This window comes from Trichosurus vulpecula, chromosome 1 (assembly GCF_011100635.1).
Source record: "Trichosurus vulpecula isolate mTriVul1 chromosome 1, mTriVul1.pri, whole genome shotgun sequence".
In the NCBI taxonomy this organism is placed as follows: domain Eukaryota; kingdom Metazoa; phylum Chordata; class Mammalia; order Diprotodontia; family Phalangeridae; genus Trichosurus; species Trichosurus vulpecula.
This window is the reverse complement of record NC_050573.1, coordinates 500,558,198-500,576,823: the sequence shown is the minus strand read 5'-3', so window position 1 is coordinate 500,576,823 and position 18,626 is coordinate 500,558,198. Positions and strand designations below refer to the sequence as shown.

General features: G+C 41.6%; 1 pseudogene; it reads right to left on the bottom strand.

Moving 5' to 3' along the window:
• Positions 1 to 2,749: 2,749 nt before the first annotated feature.
• Positions 2,750 to 15,551, bottom strand: LOC118853971 (annotated as a pseudogene).
• Between the last annotated feature and the right edge of the window lie 3,075 nt (positions 15,552 to 18,626).

The following is an 18,626-nucleotide window of genomic DNA, read 5'->3' as shown; positions in this document are numbered from 1 at the left end:
AGCTATTCTAATTTTGCTGTTACAAATGAAGAGACGAAACAGAGGATCCCAAGATGATAGATTTAGAGCCAGAAGGGACCTTGAGAGGTCATGTAGTCTTATCCCCTCATTTTGGAGATGAATGCAAATGGAAGGCCCCAGAGACATTGTCACTTATCTAATGCCCCACCTGTAGGACATGGGGATGAGGTGGGTTGTGGTCCATGAGGAATTCTTGGCATAGATACTGAAGTGGTTTGCCATTTCCTTCCCCAGAAGATTAAGGCAAATAGAGGTTCAGTGACTTGCCCAGCATCACACAGCTAGTAAATGGCTGAACTGGATTGGAATTCAGTTCTTCCTGACTCTGTTCTATCCACTGAACCACCTAGCCATCTCCAAGGCAAACAGAGGATGTCACAGGCCCAGGGTCATGCACTTAGTAAGTGTCTGAGTCCAGATTTGAACTCAGGTTTCCCTGACTCCAGACCAAGAACTCTATCCACTGTGCCATCTAGTTGCCTCTAAGCCAGGGCAGAATATACATTTATGTGGTGCCTACTGTATACCAGGCACTGTCAAGCACTTTGCAAATGTAATCTCATTTGATATCCCAGCAAGATGTTTTCCCCATTCCACAGTTGAGGAAACTGAGGCAAATAGGGTTAAATGACTTGCCTAGGGTCACATTGCTAGTAAGTGTCTGAGGTCACATTTGAACTCAAGTCTTCCTGAGTCCAGTCCTAACCCTCTTATCACAGCACCACCTCACTACCTCATACATGGCAGAGCCCAGATGAAAACCCAGATCACTGAGACTCTAAATCCTGAATTATACAGTTCTCACATTGTATTTTTGCCCATTCTGTGACAGAAGCAACAAGACAATTAATTGGAAGTCATAGGATCACAGATTTAGAGCTCAAAAGGACCTTAGAAGTATCTAGTCTAGTCCCTTCACCATATTCCAGAGGAGGAGACTTGAAGCCCAGAGATTCAGCCACTTGTCCAGTCAATGCCCTTAGTGCCCAGCAGAGGCTAGACTGAAGAGCCCAGCCCCTCTGATTCCACAGGGAGCATTCTCTGAACCAAGGCCTGTCCTATCAGACAAGTCACTTTGGGCAGTGGCTCTGCTGAGTCTCATGAGATTCCTCATCTGTAAAACAAACAGATTGGAGCTGATCATTCCCAAGGACTATTTGAGCTCTGAAGGTGATGGTGCTTTGTTTTCTCTTCCACTCCTTATGGCAGAATGCTCTTGTTCCTGCTGACTGCTGTTACTTAGCTTGGTATGGTGACTGACTGCTGGGCCTGAAGTTGAGAAGACCCAAGTTCAAATCCTATAGTGGATACTTTATTAGTGAGGTGACCCTAGTCAAGTCATTTTCTTAACCTCTTTTGGCCTCAGCTTCCCTCTGTAAAATGGGGATAATAGCACCTACCTCACAGGGTGTCATAGAGTCATTTCAGTCCAGTCCTACTCTCCATGACCCCATTTGGAGTTTTCTTGGCAAAGATACTGGAGTGGTTTGCCATTTTCTTCTCCAGTTTCTTTTACAGATGAGGAAACCGAGGTAAATAGGGTTAAGTGACTCACCTAGAGTCACACAGCTAGTAAGTGTCTGAGGCTGGATTACAATTCAGGCCCTCCTGACTCCAGGCCTAGTGCTCTATCTACTGCACTACCCAGCTGCCCCTCACAGGGTGGTAACATTATATCCTTACTTCTCACCTGGGTGCACTACTCTGGGGCTTCTCACTTTTCTACCATGCTCCTAAGTCAAATACCTTCCCTTGCACTCTTCCTACCCCTTTTCCACCTTACGTTTGTCTTGTCTTCGCTAATTAAGATTGTAAACTCCTTGAAGGTAGGGCCTGTCTTTATTCTTACTTATATGCCCATCACTTAGCCTGGCACATAGTAGATACTTCATATTTACTGATTAACTGAATATTAAGAATTTTGGCATCCTTTTAAAGTATTACATAAATATGAACTATGTGACCTTCTAAGATTCATTCCAACTCTAAGATAAAAATTGTCATTTTACTCAAAGACCTTAAGTTGGTGATAGAAAAGATGCAAAAAAAATCATGTTTAATAGCAGCTTTCATTATAAAATTATGGTTAGGTCATCTTGAAAAACTATGAACTGAAAGATGGCTCATGTCAGCTCTATGTCACTTTAAGCCCTATACATCTATTTTTACAATTAGATCTAAACCATATTGAGAGTCAGGGAATGAACCTATATATTGATTACCAATGACTCCTGAAAATTGGCATATACTTTCTTATGTTTTGCTTTTCAAGGGACTGAAGTAATGTCAAAGCCACACCCAGACCTATTGATTTGCACTTCAGTCAGTATGTTACAATGAAGTAGGGTAAATATGTTGGATTAAATCCCAGAAACCATCTGTAGCCACTGACTGACTCTCCATCCTAGGAACAAAAACTAAAAACCTAACTCTCTTCTCTCCTGTTACAACACTGAAGGGATTCAGCTCTCCCAAAGTTCATATACAGTTAACCAAGTTTTATTTTAAAAGGAAAAGCTTTATAATGCAATTTTAAAGTGAAAATTTATAAGTTTTTGAAATAAGCAATATTACAAGCTATTTATAACAAAGTGGTATTTACATCTTACAAAGGTAAAAATGTCAGAAGAAACTCAAATTACAACTTGGGTCCTGGGCGATTCAAGTGTGTGATCCCAAACGATGGTCAAGTCCCATGTCTCTGTGAAGCGGTCCTCCTTCAGTCACATCATACTTCAGGATAGGTGGCTGCTGTTGCTATTCCACAGTGGTTATTCTTGTTCCTGGCCATTAAAATGTAACCATTGTCTCCCCAATCTTCACCCCAGCTGAAAAGAACACGAAGTATTAGGTTTCAGAGTACCATTCAAAAACACATTTTAACTTTAGGGGTGCAAAGCATCCTGATACATAATGTTACTGAATTCAGAAAATGAGGTGGACCTTTCAGAAAGCAATGAAAATACTCGCTGCTGACAACTTTGTGGTCGTTTAGTGTAATCAACTTACTTGTGGCCAACTCTTCATGACCCCATTTTTAGGTTTTCTTAGCAAAGATACTGGATGGGTTTGATATTTCCTTCTCTGGCTCATTTCCCAGATGAGGAAACTGAGGCAAACAGGGTTAAGTGACTTGCCCAGGGTGACACAGCTAGGAAGTGTCTGAGATCCTGTTTGAACACAGGTCCTCCTGACTCCAGGGCCAGAGCTCCCTATCTCTAGGGCCACCTAGCTGCCATATTCCTGACAACCACTCACTCAACAATAAGCACGCTCAGGTTTTCCGAGTGAAGTGCTTTTCCCTTAGCAGTTTGTAAGCAAATCTGACAATAATTGTGACAATAGCTAGACAACAGGAAATCTTTTGTATTATCAAGTCATCAGTGGTCATGAAAACTATGAGGAACCACTGGGGAACTCTCAATCTACTCTGGATCCTAAAACCAGGGCCCCTTCTACCCACGAACATCCCTTCTCCATTTCATGGGATCCCAGGAACTCCACCCTTCCTCCTTTTCCCTCTTTCTTCAAAATGAAATAACTAGAAACTGGCAACAAGCAGGTCAGTGACATTTCAGGCAAGACATTGGTTTACCTGTTCTTGACAATCCAGTAGGTCATTCCATTTTCTTCAGCAACCCCATAGCCCACAGCCAGCACAGCATGATTGAGCTCGTGCCTATCACATTCTGGTTCATAATAAACACCTAGGATATTCAAGTGAAATATGAACTTGAAAAATTTTTAACTAGTGAATAACAATAATATGGTTACTACATTGTTACACAAATAATGAAGAAAAAATGCTTACCAGAACCATAGAACCGGAAGGATATATGTGATGCAGCGATAGCAACAGAGATGGGCCCCACGGTTGCCACAGCCTTTGCAAGAGCACCTTCGTGCCCTGATGGGATGTTCACATATCCAGTGATATTAGCAGTGGAGTTTTCTGGCCGATAGTGACAGTCACCATCCTTTTAAAATGAAACAGATAAGAGGTTTGGTTTACTATTATCAGTGGCATTGCCCAGATGAATTTAAAATTGATGGTCATGAAATTAATAAATCTATGGGCAATGTTCTCCCATCAATTTATCAGATGAACAGCTCAAGAAGAGAGCTGGATGTCGGCGAATAAAGGACAATTTGAAAGTCACGTTGAAAGAAGGCAGCATAGTGTAAATCAGAGGGCTGATAACATTCCTACACATCTCTCCTAAGTCAATGTACATCCCGCATGGATTCTAATGTATGGTTCAGTGGCCCACATTTCTACTTGGGTTTGATACCACTGGCATAAAACAACCAATTCATTAACAACTCTAAGAGCCTACTAGATGTAGCATAGCCCAATGAGACCAAGGTTCAAATCTAGCTCTCCCCTTACAAGCTATGTGATCATGAGACTGAGGTGGAGAGGTTATCAGAAAAATCAAGATAATAGCTCCCCCAGACAGGGCTGTTTGAGGATCAAATGAGATTAAAGGAATAACATGCTTTGTAAACCTTCAGGATGATCTAAATGTCAGTAGCTGTTGTGCAATATTAGATTCAATTGTCATTTAATTCCCTGCTCTTAAGGAGGCACTTCTGGGAGCTAGGGGTCAGGGAGGCCAGAATGGGTTCAGGGTCAGGGAACCTAGGTCCCAATCCAGACTTTGCCACTTACTACTATGTTTGTGATCTTGAACAAGGCACTGTAAAATGAAGATGTCTGACCAAATGATCTGTAATGTGTCTAAGACAACAGAGTCCATATACTTCCTAAGATGTCTTCTCAGTGGGTGATTGTACACATAGTGAAGGCAACTCATTTTAAGTGTTAATGTATCTTGGATTCAGCTGTAGAATTTTTTTTAGTTAGGAATGTGGGGATTTAAGTCCTCAGTCTTTGCAGCCCTCCTCAACACCCATCCCCCAAACTGAGACTCTCCTCTCAAATATAGCTAAACCAAAATAATGGGGAATCCAATAACTATATTTACCTTTCCTTCATAGGGATAGGATTCCTCTGTATCAATGCCTCCATTTTCCTTCACATAGTCAAAGGCAGTAGTAATGTAGCCACCATCACAGCCTCTGTTGCCTTCCCTCCAAGCACAGTCAACCAAATTTTGTGGACTAAGTGAAACAAGTTGGCCTGTCTTACGGAACCACTGGCCTTCCAGGGAACCAGTTGCACTAAAAGCCCAGCAAGAACCACAGAAACCCTGAAAAAGTCAAAAGGAAGTACTGATTAGTTTACAAGATAATCTTAGTCATCTTTATAAGACAGATCTAAATGGTTTTAAATATGGAAGGGAACTCGGTCACAGATCTGAGATGAAGTCCTGTTATTTTTATAATCATAAGCATTTATAAATCATAAGCTTCACTGAGTTTTATCTGAGTTATCTATGGATTAAGCCTAAGCAACTTTTAATACCTGATCCTTAACAGGAGTTACATAGCCTTCATTTCTCCAGTCTACAGAATCAGGGATCTGTTCAAAGAGAGGTTCACCAAACAGAGTTCCTTTGGTCTTCCCTTGAAAATTCTCTTGGGTAAAGCTATTCATCATTTGTGTGAATTCCTCATTGAGCTAAAGTGAAGAAAAAAGTGGTTTATATTAAGTACATTGGGAGAAAAAGATAACTGACTATTCTGTATTAACATCAGGTCGTTACAGCACACTCACCACATCTCCAAACTTGTTCATTGCCATCTGGTAGGTGTGTTTACCAGCGCTGTACTCCTGATTGTGCCTTTCAATCATTCTCAAATTCCTCTCCCACATTGTTCTCCTCCAGGTTTCTTCCTTCTGGAAGCAAGTACAAAAATGTAAAGTTCAATAAGCTTCCACTTATATTATTACATATTCAAGTAAAACTATGCTCAGACCAAATGTGCTATCAATAATTTGGTTTGCAGTTGGCATGGTGACAACATCCAAATATTGCCACCCCAGAAGAGTTTCTAAGGTCTGATGCTGCAGACATCTCTACCCTCTGAAATTTTGTGGGAAAAGCAGCAATCTTGAGCAAATGAAGTTCTTATCCATATATCCCCTGGATTTGGGGGAAAGGCCATTTCATTAGTCCACCTTGAACATGTTGCACTCAACACAGATGGGGAAAAAAATAGTTTGAAGGTTACCCCTCCATAGGTCCTTTTGTGTTGCGTCTTCCATTGTTCCCATTTGGCGTCTAAAGTTGGATCAAGTTGTGGAGCAGCAGCTGCTATCCCTAAGCACAGGGAAGCTAAACACAGGTAGAAATTCATGTTTCAAACCTTAAGGGGAAAAAGGAAGAAAGAGATAAAAAGTGTGTATGATTAAAAATCAAGCCAAACCACAAATCCAAACTCTTGTTTCTTTGGAAAATAAACACAATCTTCCCAGTGGAAATACAAAATTCTTTTCACCAAACATTCATATACTATCTAGTTATGTGCTAAGCATTGTGTATGGGGTGGGGTGGAGTGAGGGTAAATACAAGAGATGTAATGCTGATCTAGAGTTTTTCAGAGAGTTCAGATATGGATACAAAAACATTAAAACCAGAGACAATGCTCCATTAAGTGCTAACATTAATAGCACAAACAATAAAAACTGACGCCCAGTTCAAAAGCAGTAACTGGTTTTAAGAGGTGAAATGTGCCCCTAAATTATATGGCGATGTTTTCCCAATGATATGTGACCACTTGCCCAATATATATGTACATTTATTTCAATAAATTGTATGTGTACTACAATGCTAATAAACAGAAATAGAAGTTTTTTTTAAAGGATCAGATAAAAACGAAATAATATGATCCTAGGGGCAATAGAAACACTGGAGTATACTGGAGATGGTAAGAGCAAGATGGTCACTTTAGAATGATTTGGGGTGCTGTGTGAGGTTAGGTGCTAGACCTAGGGTCAGGAAGAGCTGAGCTGAAATCCTGCCTCAGATACTTAGTGGTAGTGGTAAGGCTGTAGGCAAATCACTTAACCACTCTTAGCCTCAGTTTCTTTGTCTATAACAGCACCTACCTCAAAGGGTTGTTGTGAGGCTGAAATGAGGTATTTCTAAAGCTCTTCGTAACCTTAAAGCACTGGCTCTTTTTTATTATCATCAGTATTGTTAACCACTCAGAAGCTGAGGTACCACATTACACGCCCTGACTGTCAACCTACAAGGCCTGTCTCTAATCCAATTACACTACTAATCTTCTCCTCAGCCTTCTCTCTCATGTTCCCAACCTCCCCTAACTACTACCAAGCAGCAGCCATTGGGGAAATGGGGGAAGGCAGGGAGTTGTAGCTAAATCAGAGACTATGAAAAGACTCTATCTCTCATCTTGATTCCCACAGGATGAGGTAAGAGGGTATGGGATATGCCGATTTTATTGCATTATCTTTCTCCTCTACCCCATCCCATTTCCAATCCATGACAGCTATTATTCTCAAGGATACCACTGTCCTTCTAAAGTTCTCAACCTCAGTCTCATCTCCAATTCTGCCTCACCCCACCTACCCAATCAGTTGCCAAAGCATCTCTGTCATTTGTCTTCACAACAGCCTAGTTCAGATGCTGCTCAACTTTCCAATGGACTTTTGCAATAGCCTTCTAACTGATCGCCCTGCCCCAAGTCTTCCTCCACTCCATCCTAACCTCACACAGCAGCCCAAATCATTCTAAAGTGTCCATTTTGCTCTTATTATCTCCAGTATACTCCAATATTTCTAGTGCCCCTAGGATCATATTATTTCATTTTTATCTGATACTTTAAAAAACTTCTCTTTCTGTTTATTAGCACAGTGGTACGTACATAATTTATTGAAATAAATGCACATATATATTGGACAAGTGCTCACTAATTTTTTTCCTCTTTGGGGGTGGTGGTTGTCCTAACAAAAGTCTGCAAATTACTACTTTATTGAGGGCAGGACTGTCCTTTGACTCATTATAACCCCAGAGCTTAGCACAATGCCTTGCACATAAGAGAGACTAAATAAATGTTTTTCTTAAGGCCACTAAAACATTTCTAAGACTCTCCTTAAACCTAATCACCAAATGCCCCTTCTCCAGAACTCAAAAAATTATCTTACTTAAGAGCATGACCAAGCAACATACAAGCCTAGAATAGAGCTAGATTTGACATAAAGGTTCAATCCTGACCTCTGCCACTTACTACCATATGGGCATATATGGGCAAGTCACTTCACCTCAGGGACTCAGTTTCCCTAAAGTCCCTTCCAGCCCTAAATCTATCATCCTATAGAGTCTAAAGGTAGGGCTTTACAGTCAGATGCTGATGGAGGGAGTGGGAGAGGAGGAAAGCCTTTTCTGCCTTTTCTACAGCCGAGTGAGATAGCCACCTCCAGATTTTCAGATCCTCTCAGCCTTAGATCTAAAGGCCATGTAAGTCAACATCCATCTTTTACAAATACAAGGATATGGAAGCAGGCCACACAAACTCTAGGCATCTAAATCTCCTGCTTCCAAAAACAACTTCTTGCCCGCCTCTCCACCTAACAAGTTCCACCTTTCTGAGCAAGGAAAGGAGGTCAGGTGGAGGCGCCCATGGGAGCCAGGACCCCCAATAACAATGGCCAGGCAGGAGGGACTTGGCTGGAGGCCAGGAGCCACCCCTCCCAGCACTATCACCACCCCCCAGCTCCAGAACATTAGCTGAGGGGTGTTGGCAGGGACCTTTCAAGCAGGCCAGGAGGAGCTCTTTTCTTCCTCTGGAGCAACCTTACACACAGACACAAGCAAGTGCATTCACACTTTCCTAGCCCTTCACCCCCACCCTAGGGATGTCTGCAGAGTTTGCAACCAGAGGAAATCCAGAACTGCTCCAGGTCATAGGGGATGAAGAAACCAGGGAAAGGGAGGGAGTACAGTCCCAGAGCAGATCCAGGAAGGAGTCACAGTTCATCCCGAGGCCGGCCACTTCTCATCCCCAAATCCATCCTCAGTGCCCCCTCCTCCTTATCATCTCCTCTCCCATTAAGTGCAGGCCAAAGCAGACCCCAGACTCCATAAGCTGCAGGCTCAGCTCCCTGCACCTCTGTAATAGTAATGGTAACCAAAATAAAGGCAAGCATTTCTTAAGCACTTTTTAAGATCCACAGAGGACTTTACAGATGCTCCCCCATTTGAACTTCCCCACAACATTCCTTGGAAATAGATGCTATTAATTTGTCTTGGTTTCACGGCGGTTTCACATTGGTTCATCTGGTTTTACAATGTCCTAAAGTCAACCACACACCCCCCCAATCCAAATACACACACACACACACACACACACACACACACACACACACACGCACACACACACCCAACACAGCCGCATCTCCCAGCACCAACAGCAACAACAAACTCTTCCTTAACCATCCCTCTTCCCAAGCCCAGGCTCTGTCCTCTTTTTCTCCTCCCCTTCCCCCGGGGTCCCCTGGAACCTAAGGACTTTGCCCCTTTCCGAGTCCCTCCCTCAGACCTGGGAGATGCAGCTCCCCCAGCCCTCACCTGAGCTTCTCAGCAGCAGCGGGACCTGGGGAGAGCTGGACCTCTAAGGAAACTTGAAGGTCCTGATGGGAGATTGCTTAGCCCTGGGTCTGGTGGCTCCTCTTTTATGCCAATGTCCCAGGCTAAGCCTGCCTGGTCCCACCTCTCATTCTAGCCACTGGCTGTGCTGGGATGAAGGGGTGGGGCCACTGGTGGGTCAGAGACTGCCTGGGGAGTGATGCTTCTGTGTCTTCCACCTGTCTGGTTTTGCTGTTGCCTTAGGGGTGGAAACTCAAAGAGGTTGAGGGGAGGTGAACCAGAGGGCTTTGGTGATCCTGGAGGCTGCTTTATCTTACTTTCCTTGTAGAAGGTGAAAAGGGTCAAGTCTTCTCCTAAACAGCCTCTACCTGGCTGGGGGTTAGAGTTGGGAAGTGGGTGGGAGGGAGGAAGGAATGGCCTTGTCACCATGCACAACTGAGATCAGCGGCTTGGCTGAGGTGACCCGGATAAACCACTTGACTATTCACTAATTCACTGATTTCAACATTTAGAGAATAATTGTAGACTTAGACCTGGAAGGGATCTTCCAGTCCTACATTTTATGTATGAAGAAACCTAGGCCCAGGGTCTAAGTGACTTGTCCAAGGTCAAACAGCAAATGGCAGCACTATGACTCAAACGCAGGCCCTCTCACTCCAAATTCTGAGATTTTCTGTATGAAGACTCTAAGCCAGGAGATTTACAAGACAGGGATCTGAGTCCCCAGTGAACTAAACCCTGGAGCGGAATGATAGTTATGGGCAGAAAAATATAATATGCTCTAATTAATGAGAAATGCACCAGAGAGGTGTTACCAAATTGACCACTTTCTCAAATCGAGGTTTGGACGTGAGGTTGGGTCAGAGGCAGACTTCCTTGTAGAGATGGCATTGGAATTGATCCCAATGGGAAAGAGAGGGTTTCAATTGGTCATGTGGTGGGGATAGCTTCTAGGCAGAAGAAGAGTGGTAAAAGCTTGCAGGTAGAAAAGCCACCCTTTTGTACTGGGAGCTGTCTTCTCCAGTAGATCCCTCTTCTCTCATTAATCTTCCGTTGCTCCCTTTCTACTGGCTGCCTCCCCTGGTGACCACAAAAGTGCCTGTGTCTCCCTTATCCTCAAAACACCTGCACATGATGCCTGCTAGCTGTCATTCTACATGTCTCCTCCCTTTCAGTTGCTAAACTGCTTGAGAATTCCATCTACAATTGGTGCCTCCATTTCCTTTCCTCTCAATCAGGTCTTAACTCCAAGCAGCCTGGCCTCGGACCTCATCATCCAACTGAAACTGTTCTCTCCAAAGCTGCCAGTGATCTCTTAATCTTGCCACATCTAACAGCCTTTTCTCAATCATTATCTTTCTTGACCTCTCTATGCAGCCTTTGACACTGTCCGTCTCCCTCTTCTCCTGGATACTTTCTAGGTTTTCATGCCACCCTGCACTCTTTTGGTTCTCCTCACTCTCACACTGCTCTTTGTCAGTCTTCTTTGCCTGATCTTCCTACACTCCTTGCCCTGAGAGGGTCCCCCAAGATTCTGTCCTAGCTCCCCTTTTCCCTCTTTACTGTTTCATTTGGTGATCTCATCAGCTCCCATGCTTTCAGTTATTATCTCCCTGTAGCTGTCTCTCATATCACCTGGTCCAGCCCCAACCTCTCTCTTAGCTTTCAGTCTTACATCCCCAAATGCCTTTTAGACATCTTGAACTGTATCCCTTAGACATATTAAATTCAACATGTCCCAAATTGAACCCATTACTTTTCTCCCAAACCCTCCCCTCTTCCTAACTTCCATATTACTGTTAAGGGTTCCATTCTCCCATTTGCCAAAGCTCAAACCCTAGGTGTCATCCTCTACTCCTCCCTCTCACCTCCCATAGCCAATGAGTTGTCAAGTCCCGTCAGTTCTCTCTTCATAACATTTCTTACATATGTCCCCTTCTCTCTTCTGACTATGCTACCATGCTGGTGAAGATCCTCATCACCTCAAGCTTAGACCATTGCAATAGGCTAATGGGTGGTCACTCTGCCTCAAGTCTTTCTCCATTCCAATCCATCCTCAATTCAAGCTGTCAAACTGATTTTGCTAAAATGTAGGGCTGACCATCTCACCCCACCATCTGGCAATAAATCCTCTCTTTTAAAACCTTTCATAACCTGGCCCTTCCTGCCTTTCCAGGCTTCTTAGACCTGACTCCCTCCACATACTCTGTGAACCAGTGACAGTAGCTTCCTTTGTTTTTCTTGAGCTGAACACACCATCTCCCAGCTTTTTGCACTTTCACAGGCTGTCTTCCATGCCTGAAATTCTCTTCTTCCTCATGTCTGATTCTCAGTTTCTTTCAAATTTCAGCTCCAGTCCCACTTTCTGCAAGAAGCCTTTCCCTGTCTTCTTTAAACTTAATTCCTCCTCTATGTGATTATCTCCAATTTATCCTGACTATATCTTCTTTGTGGGGCAGCTAGGTGGTGCACTGGATAGAGTGTCAAGCCTGGGGTCCACACTTCACATCTGACCTCAGACACTTCCTAGCTATGTGACCCTGGGCAAGTCATTTAACCTTGTTTGCCTCAGTTTCCTCATCTGTAAAATGAGCTAGAAAAGGAAATGGCAAACCACTCCAGTATCTTTGCCAAGAAAACTCCAAATGGGTTCATGAAAAGTTAGACATGACTGAACAACAACAACATCTTACTTGTACATAGTTGTTGGCAGGCTATTACAAACTCTCTACCCTCCATTAGACTATGAGCTCCTTGAAAGCATGGACTGTGTTTTGTTTTCTTTTGTTTTATTCTTAACTTTCTTTGTATCCTCAATGCTCAGCTTAGTGCCTTGCATGTAGGAGGCACTTAATAAATGCTAGTTGGTGAACTGACTGGGACTCTGCTAGTTTCACTGGAATTTAGAACACACAGATAGTAGTATGAGAGGAGGAAATTGAGGGGATTAGAACAGCAAATGGTAGTGGAAATTGAGAGAACCACACTGACTCCAATTCTGGAGCTAGCTCAGTTCCATTTCTATTCCATTATGGGCCTAGTTCAATTTCTGTCTTGTAAGAAAACTTTATTCCATTGTGTGAATTGTGAGAGATTTTCATTGCATTATTTGAACCTAATCCTGTGTGGCTAGGAAGCTGGACCTCCTCTCCCTACTGCTTAGAGACCCTTAGCTTGAACAAATTCTAGGTCTTCCTGACCAGAAAGCTCATGCAAAGATTGATGCAAGTTCTCTCACAATTTTACATTTCAAGCAACCCCTATGTCTTATCTGAAAACTGGCTCTGTTTTGGTCAATCAGTTATTGCTTCCATGTTCCTTTGATTGAATACTGACACTTGAGGGGAGTGGGACACCTCTTATTCTGATTTCAGGGAATTGTACCTGTTTGATCTCCCCCTCCCAACTTGCAAAGTCCCCAATCTTTCCTCCCATTAGAAATCAGAGTGCCTGATTTTGTATCCTGGTTAACTGTTTTCTTTTAGTTATTTGGTCTAATTTAATAAATTATTTTTAAAGCGTAAAAGCCTGTCTCCCCTTGTATTCAGGGGTCCATTGCCAAAGTTGAGGGACCTGGAACTTATTTGTTAAACAATTGGCATGTGTTCCTTGATAAAGTCATACAGGCAGAAGTTCAAACCTTTGCTTCCCCAGTCGTTTCATCTCTCACCCACCAGGGATAAGATTGGATTGCCAATCAGATTGTGGAGGGCCTTGAAGGCCAGATGAAGTGGAATCCATTTGAAAAAAATAATGAATCAAGAGAGTCCAATGACTCAAGTCATATACCATAATATCTCCTTGAGAACAAGTCACTTGTACTCTCTGTGGAAGAAAATAAACTTCCTTATCTATTAAATTAGACGGTTCGAATAGATAATCTAAAGTCTCTTTTAGACTAAAAAATTCTATAAGGAATTGTATTTCTTAGGTAATTGGGAATCACCAAAGTTGAGGAAAGCATAAAGAAAATTATGAGTCTTTAGAACGGGACTGGCAAGGAGGGGATTGGGGGAGAAATATTGCAGAGAGGGGATGAACAGGATTAAACTGACCAGATGGGGAAGATAAGGGAGAGAAAAAGGTCAAAGGTTACACTTTAAATGCAGGTTTGGAACATGAAACACTGGTTGAATGACAATGACAGTCAGGAGGAACAGCATTTTGGGGAAAAATTCTGAATGTGGGTTTGACGTGGTTTTAGATACAGTTAGAGGAGAGCTGCCTCCTCATTGGCATACCTGCCTCTGATTTCCCTTCTCTTTCTTCATTGTTCTTCATAGCTCCTTTTTGCTATTATTATTATTATCTAATATTATTTCTATTATTATTATTATCTGCCACCTAGCTGCCAATCTGATATTCCTAAAGTGCATATCTACCCATGTGAGAGAACTTAATATTACGCCATCATGCTAATGACTAATTATTACTTTGTAGATACCCTTTCCCTTCTATTTTGGTTGAGACCCATCTTCTGAAAAGGTCAGTCACAGTGTCTGAAGGGTTGGTGGAGTGATGAGATTACTCCTAGCCCCCAAGGCACCTCCTTCTTTGGTGGGTAGGGCAGGACTCACCTCTCCCTCTTAGAATGTGAATTCCATTCAAGGCTGAGCTCAGGTACAACCTGCTACCTGACCCTGATCCTCCTAGTTATTAGTGTTATCTACACCCTCATACCCCTATGCAGCCTATGACCAAATACCTAACCCAAATTTTGCAATAAAGTAATGTAAATACCCCAACAAAGAAAAAGAGAAAGGTTTTGACTTCTCTGGTATGAAGGGAGGGTCAAAAAATTTTATGCAGATTTTCTAGATCTTGGAGGCTCTGTGCCCCTAAGCCCGTCATTGTGGAAGGGATAAGTGTACTTATGTGTTGTGAAATTAAGAAGCATTAGAAGCCTGAATCCTTGCCCTGTGTTCAGTGCGCATTATTTCATTCTTTCTGTGTGAACATCTAAGTATTTATTCTATGTCTTTTATGTGATGGATTCTGTGCTAAGCACTTTTAAAACCAAAACAAACTGACTAAGGCACCGTCTGATTCAGAGAAACATCAGGAAGATATGACCAGCTGAACTACAAGGTAAAGTAAAAATCCTTAGTTGCTGTCTGACTCAGTGTCCTTTCCTCCCTGTGGTTACCCTGAGAGAGCTGACCCAGGGACCCTAAGAACCCCCATCTCTATTGGGAATGTTCTTCATTCTCCCCTTTGTCCAACTGTAACCTAGGACTATCCTAACTTTGATCCAGAGTGGGTTTTCAGGCCATTGCACCGATGCCTGGGGAGGTGGACAAGGGGGAAATGGATCCAAAACTCAGACCTCAAAGCCGTTTCTCCTTTTTCTCCACTGCTCTTGTTCCCGCTGCTAATGCTGGGCTTATCTTAGTCTCCAGTGAAAATGCTCTTTTCTAACTTTTACCACAGAGCCCCCACTTCCACCTGTCTCCTGTGGAAAAACGTCCAAGATTCCCAGAACTTACTTTTTCATTGAAATGTAAGTGACTGACTTCTGTTCTTTCCTATAGCCAAATTACCTCATGGAAATATTTCTTATGAGATCTATGTGAACAGAAAAGTGGCTCTGGAGTGAAAAAGATTAGGAACACTTTTAAACCCTTATCCAAGGTAGAAATGGGGGCAGCTAAGTGGTGCAGTGGATAGAGCACCAGCCCTGAAGTCAGGAGGACCTGCATTCAGTTTTGGATTCAGCACTAACTAGCTGTGTGACCCTGGGCAAGTCACTTAACCCTGATTGCCTGGTGGGGGGGAAGTAGAAAAGTAAATAAACAAGCTCATCCCCAAGGCTTACAAAAGAAAGGAAACAGAATGACTTTGGAGTCAACTCAGAACCTAGAAGTATCTGCCAGATTTGATGGTAGCAGGAGACCTTGCCCCTCTGGTTCCTGACCCTTACTCTCTCTACCTTCAATCCCAAAACTCTGAGCTCATTTTCCATTCCTCACACCAGAGTCCTTATATTACCTGGCTGATGAGAAACATCAACCTCATTCTCCATTGGAGCAATAGAAGACACACATTGCTGGTATCCCAAGTTGAATAGCTAAATGCTTTCCTCCATAAAAACATTTTACTTAAATAAGCAATAAAACAATCTAGGTTCCTCTATCTATTACTTTCTAATTCTATGAGTAAAGAAATCTCATTTTATACCTCTGAGCCTCAGTCTTAAATCTGTTAATACCTGATCTTAATACCTGTCTTAGAGGCCACTGTGAGGATTAGATGGTGCTCAGCAAACCTTAGAGCTATACATAAATGTAAGCTGCCATTATCACTAGAGCACTGTATTTCGGCTCCATTGTGCACAGTCTGTTTCTTCTGCTTTTAGCTTTACCCCAGGATTATAACCCATGCTTCTCTTTCCTTTTTTGTGGATCCTGTGAGGTCACAATTATTCTTCTTGCCATAAAATCTCCAGTTCTGACGCCACGAGGGAAAGTTTAAAAAAATTGAATAGAGAGTTAACATTAAAGGATATTTGTCAAACTTTATTAGTGTAGATGTGTCATTTCCAGGAACATGGTGATGAGCGTTTATTTAAAGGAAGACTCTTACAAGGTGGAAATATTCTGTTAAGAGACACAAGTACTTCACTCTAAGCTTTAACAGTATAGTTGAGCATTTAAAGAAATCTGAGCACAACAGCAATAAAATTAAAGAAATATCAACTGGAGAAAAATATTGGTGGCAAACAGGAAAGGTATAAACTTGATATCTAAAATAGATAAGGAAATATTTTTGAATAAAATATCAGCCATAGGTTAGGTGCACAAGACATAGTAGTCAATGATTATAGCAATCTACTGTTTGATAAACACAAAGAACCCAGTTTCTGGGATAAAAACTCACTGTTTGACAAAAACTGCTGGGAAAACTGGAAAAAAGTATGGCAGAAACTGGGCATAGATCAATGTCTGATATCGTATACCAGAATAAAATCCAAATGGGTACATGATCTAGGTATAAAGGCTGATACTATAAACAAGTTAGAGGAGCAAGGAAGGGTTTATCTGTCAGATTTATGAGGAATGGAGGAATTTATGACCAAACAAAAGATAGAGAACATTATGAAATACGAAGTGGATAATTTTGATTACATTAAATTGAAAAGTTTTTGCACAAACAAAGCTAATGCAACCAAGATTAAGAGGAAAGCAGAAAACTGGGAAAGAATTTTTACAACTAGTTTCTCTGATAAAGGCCTCATTGCTAAAATATATAGAGAACTGAGTATAATTTACAAGAATAAAAGCCATTCCCCAATTAATAAATGGTCAAAGGATATGAACAGGCAATTTTCAGAGGAAGAAATTAAAGCTATCTATAGCCATATGAAAAAATGCTCTCGATCGCTATTGATTAGAGAGATGCAAATCAAAACAACTCTGAGGTACCACATCATACCTATCAGATTGGCTTACATGACAAAACAGGAAAATGACAAATGCTGGAGAAGATGTGTGAAAGTTGGAACACTAATTCATTGTTGGTGGAGCTGTGAACTGATCCAACCATTCTGGAGAGTTATTTGGACTATGCACAAAGGGAAAAATGAGCGTACCCTTTGACCCAGCACTATCACTTCTAGGGCTGCATCCCAAAGAGATCATAAAAATGGGAAAAGGACCCACATGTACAAAACTATTTATAGCAGCTCTTTTTGTGGTGGCCAAGAACTGGAAATCGAGGGGATGCCCATTAGTTTCTCTATTTTATTCATGTAAGCATTTAGAGATATAAATCTTCCCCTAAGAACCATTTTCACTGTAGCCCATAAGTTTTGGTATGTTGTCTCATTATTATCATTCTCTTAGATGAAGTTATCAATTCTTTCTATGATTTGTTGCTTGACCCTCTCATTCTTTAGGTTGAGATTATTTAGTTTCCAATTAATTTTTAGTCTAGCCTTCCATGGCCCTTTGTTACATGTAATTTTTATTACATCATGATCTGAAAAGGAGGCATTTAATATTTGTCTTTCTGCATTGGATTGTGAGGTTTTTATGCCCTAATACATGGCCAATTTTTGGTAAGTGCCATGAACTACTAAGAAAAAGGTATATTCCTTTCTATCCCCATTCAGTTTTCTCCAGAGGTCTATCATATCTACGTTTTCTAAAATTCTATTCACCTCCTTAACTTCTTTCTTGTTTATTTTGTGGTTAGATTTGTCTAGTTCTGAGAGGGGGAGGTTGAGGTCCCCCACCAGTATAGTTTCATTGTGAATATCTTCCTGTAACTCCCTTAACTTCTCCTCTAAAAATCTGGATGCTATACCACTTGGTGCATATAGGTTTAGTACTGATATTACTCTATTGTTTATGGTATCTTTTAGCAGAATATAGTTTTCTTCCTTATCTCTCTTAATTAGATCTATTTTTGCTTTTGCTTTGTCTGAGATCAGGATTGCTACTGCTGCTTTTTTTACTTTAACTGAAGCATAATATATTCTGGTCCAGATTTTTCCCTTTACTCTGTGTGTATGTCTGCTTTAAATGTGTTTCTTGTAAACAATGTATTGCAGGATTGTAGTTTTTAATCCACCCTGCTATCTGTTTCCATTTTATGAGAGAGTTCATCCCATTCACATTCACAGTTATGATTAATATCTGTGTCTTTCTCTCCATCCTATTTTCCCATCTGTTTATGCTTTTCTTTCTCCTTTCTTCCTTTCCTTCCTCACTAAAGTTTTCCTTTAGACCACTGCCTTCCTGAGTCTGCCCTCCCTTCTATCAGCCTTCTCTCTTTTTTCTCTTTTTTCTTATTACTTCTTCCCTCCCTTCTATCCACTCCCTCCCTTTTCTTTCCCCTTTCTCTTTGGACTTCCTATAGGCCAAGTTAGATTTCTATACTCAATTTACTGTGTTATTCCACCTTTGAGCCAAAACTGATGTAAGTAAGGTTCAAACAATGCTCATTTCCCTCCCTTCTTTCCTTCTTCAGTAATAAGTCTTTGCACCTCTTTATGTGATATAATTTACCCTCGTCTGCTTCCTCCTTTCCTCTTTTCCCATTACAATCTGTTTTCACCACTTAATTAGATTTTTTATCATCACATCAAAG